The sequence below is a fragment of the Belonocnema kinseyi genome, chromosome 4 (genome assembly GCF_010883055.1).
Source record: "Belonocnema kinseyi isolate 2016_QV_RU_SX_M_011 chromosome 4, B_treatae_v1, whole genome shotgun sequence".
Classification (NCBI taxonomy): domain Eukaryota; kingdom Metazoa; phylum Arthropoda; class Insecta; order Hymenoptera; family Cynipidae; genus Belonocnema; species Belonocnema kinseyi.
Genome location: NC_046660.1, coordinates 91111447 through 91119358, shown reverse-complemented (window position 1 = coordinate 91119358; position 7912 = coordinate 91111447). Strand labels below are relative to the sequence as shown.

The window sequence follows — 7912 nt, the reverse complement described above, 5'->3', positions numbered from 1 at the left end:
AGGGCGCATACTTTGAATAAAATATTTGTTATCATTCTCTTGAAATAAATGTGTTTTTTTCTTGAAAAAATACCGGTTTCATATGTATACACCTGGTATAGACAATAATGTTATGTCTTTCTCCTTTTTCGTGAAAAAATTACCCTAATTCCCCTTTTTTGAGCTTTTTGTGCTGTGAGATAGTCGAACCTTTTTTGGCTCATAAATGAGATTAAAATTGATGAATAAAAAATTTGCAATTAGTAAATTAGTTATTTTTAATTAAGAAATTCAGAATCTGGGGGTCTGAACGAGTATAACCCTTAAAAATTTTCCTAAAAAAAAAAAATTGTAACTTTCTAGAAGGATCTCCTAAGCCGTTAGAAATACGTAAAAACAAACAACGTTTACGGTATCATCGTCAAACAAGTTTAATACAAATGAAAATCAGTAAATGAGTTGATTGAATATATATATTGTATAAAAATATACAAGATTGTTTAATCATTAACAAAGATTAGCTTTTATGACAGTCAGAATGACCCTTTTTGCTAGGACAGGTGTACACTCGAAGTTATAAGCCGCTCGTGTTGGAGTCATAAAAATTTGACTCAAGAGATAAATTTATGTCTTCAAGACATAGAAACTTGTCTCCAAAACATAAATTGAAGTCTGACTCCGTCTCAAAACTGAGACATGCTCAAGTCGAACGTTTCGACTACAGCATGTCTTGATTGGGGGCAATTCAAGTCGATCTCAAGTCGAAGCATTTTTACTCGGGTCCTTTATTTAAATTGAAACAATATGAAAAAGTTATGTACTTTCTGTATTTAAAATGTATTAGATTTAATTTGGTACGTTCTAAGAATAAATTATATACAAGGCCAGGCGTTAAAATAATTTTAAAGAGCTGACGAAAAGTAACTGGGGTCAGATTTTTTTAGTTATTTTTAAATTTATTAGACTAATAATCTGCATTTATAAATTTTTTTATTTATTTAGACTCTTTTCATCTCTTAAACCTTACAATTATTAAATGGCACTAATGAAACAATTTTGTTTCTCGAAATCGAAGCTTAAAAATGCAAAAAAAATAGAAGACAAAGGAAATAGATAGATACATAACTTTAGGGAGGATTCTAACAATTTAGGGTAGCTTCGGGAGATATCCTGATCTTTACTGCGCTTTTATAGGGTGTTGAAAAAAATAGGGGAATAGAAAAATGGTCTGAAAACCCGATTCATGACGTTTCAACCTATGAAAGGGAATTTATATGTATAAAAAAATTGTTCTGGACTAATTTGAGAGAAAATTACTTGGTTATTTGATTTTTTTATCTTTAAAAAATGATTTTTTTTCTGGGAAATTTTATTAAGGATTTTTTATCATCATTGAGTATATAGACTATTATGATTGATTTTTAAAACAACTAATATTTGTAATTTTGTATGCATTATCCAGACGACTTGAGCTGAATGATTTGTCAGAAGATAAATTATATTTAAATGCTTGTGAAATATTTATTATTTGCAATGATCGACGAAATATATTTCTCAAAATTATATTTTCTGAATTTATATTTGAGGACATGGCACCCTTCAAACATTCTAGTTAGATATAGGGTAGTACGAGGCAGGACCGATCGGTTAATATTAATTTTTTTTATAAATAATGACTGATACGTGGAATTCATCCATTTCTTTAAATTTTCGAGTCCCGCATTATTGTATATCATATTTTTATACGCATTAATTATCTTAATAATTTTACTTTTTCTTACAAGCTGCATTTCGTATTGGTTTTTTATGAAATAGAAATATTTTATGATGTCACAATTATATGGTTTGATGCTTTAGTATTTTGTGCATTGGAAAATTTACTTTTAAAAATATGCAGCAAGAATTAAAAAATCTTTTAATTAAGATCGTGACATTCTGCTACTCATCAAGGTGTAGAAAACACGCACAGATATCTGGTTGAGTTTTATTTTTTATTTTGTTTTCTTTCTGCATAAACGGTTTTCCTGTCTAATATAAGCAGGATCGACAAACATAAAATATTATTCTCCCGTTTCTGAATACAAATTTTTTAAACATTGTTCAAAACTACGTCAATAAGTACCAACTTTTAAAAAATTATCAATTGATATTTCTGTCAAAATCGAGTAAACTAACAAAAGCAGAAGTCCTAATTTAATAGGTGAAGGTGATTTAAAACTGTTAGCGATTTTGCCGTTTTTGCTTCTGAAAGTTTTTCAGAATTTCAAGATTTTAATTAACGATAGAATATTCTCTTAAGGAAAAGATTCTCTACAACTTTACCTGATCCAAGTTTTAAAAATAAATAAATTATTACCGAATACGAATTGCTTGCGGTTGCGAAATTAACCCTAAGATGAATCCCTTCTCCAGCTCGTACATTGCTAACTTACAAAAACATTCTGTAATAATAGCCAGTTTCTAACGGATATTATAATTATTCATACATATATTTTTTAAATCATTTTATTAACGATTTCAATGCATTAAAAGATGTATTTTTAGAAATTGTATGAGGTCAAGTTATAAAGAATATTTTTCCACAGGAAATAGCTATCATTTATTGACATCGTATTATTTATTCAAAGGTTATAGTTACGAAAATCAGTAAGGGCAAAGATAAAATTTCACAAATAAATTCTTTTTCTATACTTGAAGTTATTTCTTGTAAAGTAATCGTTTCTCTTGTAAACGATACAATAATACAGTATACAGTATCTAATAGTACTACAATCTTCTTGTCGTTGGAATAAAATGGGATAAACCATTTTCAATATCACAATATAAACCAGGATAGAGATCTTTCTCTATCAGATGATACGAAATTCCCCATTGCAGCAATTAAAGTAGATACATACCATATAAATGAAATAGATTGGAATAAAAGATAGAAAAATATATCCCGGTCTTTATGGAATATTTCTTTCTATAATTTCTTTTTATGACACATGTAGTCTTGTGTAAAAGAAATATTGTCCTCCGTTAAGCAGATGTCAACTTATGGTCCCTCCCTAATAGAAATTCCTTCATAAAATGCTTCAAATCGACCCCCAATCTAAACATCGCATGAAGTTTGTGCTTATCCTAAACAAATCTAGTCCAAATCCAAACTAGGTGTCAATATTCGTGCATAACGACTTGTCATAACGATCGAGGAGTCTAGTCTAGTTCGTTCATTCATGCAAGTCCTAAATCTACCCTGTACCCAGCAATAATTCAACCCCCATTGTAATACAGCTCCCGGTCTCGGCAGGCGTGCATCCTTGAATGTACGAGTATAGGGGGTGTATAGGCAGTATACAGGGTAGCCAGCGTAGGGCCTAGCAGCGCCGTCTGACTGGCGGGTTAAGGGGCGAGGGTGAGAGAGATTACTTCCAACGATCCAACCCCAGTGTCGTCGCAACGCGCGCGTCTCTCGGACGTATGTATGTACGAATTCACCCTCGCCGTGCTTCTGTCACGAGTCCGGTTGCGCCTTCTTTAAATCTCCTACCCAGCTAATTTTGCATTTTCTTGATCCTTAGATTCTCAAATTTGTACCAATAGTTTCCTTGTGCAATTAAAATGACGTATTTCCGTTTTTAAGCATAGAAAGCACGTGGCCGGTGTTTTCAATTTCCCCGGCTTTTTTCACTTCGCGCACTCTTTTGAAATTGGAATATTTGTGTGTACTCTCCCGCAAAGAAATGATGTTACTGGAATGGATATGAGCGACAGGTAAAATGAATATATGGCTAAAACGTTCTTTATTAAATTTGCGTATGTTCCTTTTTCATGCTGGGAGGTTTTCTGGAGCGTGAAAGATTGACACTCGTCTTGAAGAAATTATTAATTTATGGTTTTATGGAAAATTATAATTTTATATCGTTTATTCAAAAATGGCATTAGTATTGACTTTTTACTTTGGGATCCTTCTAGTTGTAAAATATTTAGTGTCGATTTTTTTAAATCAGAAATTGTACTGTTTTTGTTTATTAGACTATGAGTTAAAAATGTTTGCTATGAGTTAAAAATTTGTTTGGGTCGAAAATTAGAGAAATTTGAAATTTCAGTGTGAAATTTCTACAATTATTAATATTTCGAAAATTACAAACTTATTCGTATACATTAATTATTTTTGAACGCGTATGCAATTCAATGTCGATCTCTTTCATACCGAATATTTTTAATTTGAACTTTTGACATGAAAGACTTTTAATTTAGAATTTTTATGGATACCATTTATACTTGAAATTATTTAAACCGTACAATATACGCATTTAAACGTTCACATTTCAAATAGAAACAAATGAGAGCACATAAAGTTTTAAATTGTTCGACTGTGAAAGTTTTGATGTTAAAATTGAGTCAACTTTTAGTCTATTTTTTAAAATATTTTAACAACATTTTTAATTATTTAAAAAATGTCTATATACCAATGCATTGCACAACTGTAGAGAATGAATAAAATACATTTTTGATACAGAATGTACAAACAATGCTTTGGCATGACTCTTTGTTATAAAATTTTAAAAATTGATGAAAATTGTAGTCCATTTCAACAATTTTATAAATAAATGCACAGTTTGAGTTTTTTAAAATAAATAGGTTCAATTTCTTTTGCAAAAGTAACCAAAAAAGCCCAGTCAATGCCTTTTTGCGGTGATGTATTGCAGTTGGATATTCACAGGTGATTGTTCATGCTGTTTAACTTCAAGTATAATCATTTCACAGAATATATCGCAGGACTATTTTTAGTTGATTGTATAATAAATTGAGCCTATTCACTCTAATATATTCAAACTGTGTATTTACCGTTCATTCTGTGCAAAAATTTCAGCCCATTCGTTGAATAGGCTCAAATGGAAATATAGTAAGCTTTATTTTAAAGCGAAAAACTACTTTAAATCAAGATAATTTTTGGCTAAAAGTTAAAAATTTTGTTGTAATTTTTCAAATATTTGATAACAAGAATAGTCCATGTTTCAAAAAATGCACTTGTTTTCTGGAGACTAAATATTTAGATTGGATTTTGTTTTAAGCTAATAAGAGATATGAATCTATTTTTGAATTTACGCGTTATATATTTAAAGATAATAATGTTCATTGATCATATGTTTTACATCACAGATTTTCTAGGAAGCATCTATTTATTAAGTAAGGCTTCTCTTTCAGGGGGGGGGGGCAGGAAATATTACGAATCCTTACTGGGGGGTGGGGGTCAAAGCATTTCTTAAGTAAGTTTCCTCTTTCCAAATATTTGTTCCAAAATGTACTAATTTAATCCTGTTTTGTTTGCTGAAATTACTTTTTATAATATTATACACATGATATTATTGATTTTATTTTATTTTTATAATATAAAATATTTTAAATTATGAACGTCAAATGAGTATAACATCGAGGAATTAACCATTCTTTAATTCTTTTATAAAATCTCGTGAAATCGCTGGAAATCCCTTGAAGACCTTTATTAACTGGAATCTGAAAACCCATTACATTTTTTTAGACTTCCTGAAGTCTTTCTAACAGCTAGAAAACCCCTCCTAATCCTTTACAATCCTTTCAAATTCGTGAAATATTAGGAGGTCCCTTTAAAATTTGGAAATCTTTCAAATCCGTGAGAATCTTTCTGAATCGCTTGAAATCCCTTAAAATCTTATAAAATCCATTAAAATCACTCGAAATACTTTAAAATACTTCGCAATTCCCTGAAACTATAGGAATTCCTTTAAATCTCTTCAAATCCCTTAATTTCCTATAAAATCTGATTAAATTCCCTGAAATCATTCACATCATACTAAAATCCACTGACACCCTTAAAAATTAAGTAAAATACTTCGGCATCTCTTGAAATTCTTTTAAATTCCTTAAAAATACAGTGGATTTTCTTCAATTATCTCGAAATCTGTTAAAATCCTTTCAAATATCCTGAAATCCCTTAAAATGTTTGTAATCCGCGGAAGTCGTTCTTGATTCTTCAAGAACTCTCAAAATTGTTGAAATTCGTTTAAAATTCTTCAGTATCTCTAGGTGATCTCTATACATTCTTCGAATCTTTTTACATCACTGGAAATGTGTGAAATCTCTCGTAATACCTTAGAATCGTTTGAAATACCTTGAATCTTTTGTAATGCCCTGAAATGTTTTGAAATCGCTTGAAATCCTTTCAAATAATGGAAATACAGTAAAACTCTTCTATAGCACCGATTTTGGGGCTGAGAATAGGTGGGAACTAACTCATTATAGCCCCTCCGCTTTTGTTGGTTCACGCCTGAGTGCTCGCCTGAGTGACAACCTCAGATTCCACGCACCACGCGCAGTAGAAAAAAACATTTTTTTTCTACGAGGAAACGGCCGATTAGGAGACTTGTTCAACTAAATTGTTATAAATAATCTATATTGTTTATGTTTGATGAAGCTTAAAGTATATAAATGGTTTTAAAGACAATTGTTAATCACTTATGTTCAGAAAAATCAATTCAGCTATGAGAAAAACTTTAATGTTTAAAAATTGGAGTTATTAATTTTTTTCATATAATTTTCTATAAATATGTAAAGAAAAAAAACGAGTCCCTACAAAATATGGTTTAAGGACAAGTTTCTGTATCCTTTTAAAAACTACAGTTTTTCTTAAAAACTGTTTTTACTTATTTTGCTTATTTCGCTTCGTATGATTCAATTTCGTAATTTTCGATATTTGCGCAGAATTTTTAATATATAACACATTATCTGTCATTAGCGACGAAAATTTAAAAAAGTGAAGTAGCCGTCAGTATGGCGAACTTCATCAGGTTTTATCCGTGGTTGAAAAAAGTATATCTATAAAACCACCTACACCAAATTTGGTAAAAAAATTACATTTATGTAGTCAAGAGAGTCCTTCTGTCAACCGTAAATAAAACCCAAAAATAATATTTTTAACCGTGACTCGTGGAAACGCGAATAACTCCTAAATTAAAACCGGCCATAAGGGCCCTTTTCATGTGGACGCCTACATATATTGATTCAACGTTATCTCGGCCAAGGCTTCAATTCAGAGTACTTAAAATGAAATTTTTATAATTTTTAGGAGTGGAAACTTTTTGAGATACACAATTGCACGTTTAAAATGTTTAAGAGGCTTTCAGTTTAAAAATAAAAAAATTGTAATAGTCCTTCGTTTAGAGATTTTCTAATTGTTGAGTCTCTGACTTTTGGTTGACATAATATTTAAAGCTACTGTTTATAGTTGTTACGATTTTGAAGGTTTTTTTCTTAAATATTGTCTAAGATTAAAGCCATTATAATAAAACCTATTTAAATCAGAAAGGTTTCCATTAGTAATAAATTATATACATTATCCCACGAAAAACGTTTGCGATGCAAAAAATCTGCCAAGCGTAACTATACGTGGATTTAAGAAATCAAAGTTGTAAAAGTAATTGCTAAAAAAATATTCATGATGAAATAAATTGAGAAGCTTCGTTAATAATGTATTACATAGATGATTTTAAAATACATTTTTAAAAAACCATATTAGAAATGATAAAATTTGGTGGGATTATATTATACCATCAATCTCTCACCCATTATTTTTTTATTAATATTATTCTATTCAGAACATGTAACTCCACCAAGTTTTATGTATAATATCTATTATGGTTTATTGAAATTCATTTTGAAATTTACTTTAATATTTTTTCCCAACTTCTTGGCCAAATTTTATTTCACAAATCCATGTAGTTCTCTTGGCCGATTTTTTCATTAGAGATGTTTTTCTGTGGAATTTCTTTTTTTTTGTGATTAAAGAAAAATAAGATAGGTACACTTAATTAATTTAATTTAAATAACATTTATTATATTTAAGTAAATTATTTAAATTAATTTATTATTTAATTCAATTTAATGGCACTATATTATTCAAATAAACTTT

General features: G+C 29.6%; 1 protein-coding gene across 1 annotated transcript in view; it reads left to right on the top strand.

The window, feature by feature from the left end:
- Positions 1-3640: 3640 nt before the first annotated feature.
- LOC117171007 overlaps positions 3641-7912 on the top strand; it is a 254157-nt gene continuing 249885 nt past the window's right edge. The window contains exon 1 of the mRNA XM_033358052.1: positions 3641-3735. The gene's annotated coding sequence lies outside the window, so the exon portion shown is untranslated. The remainder of the gene's footprint in view (positions 3736-7912) is intronic.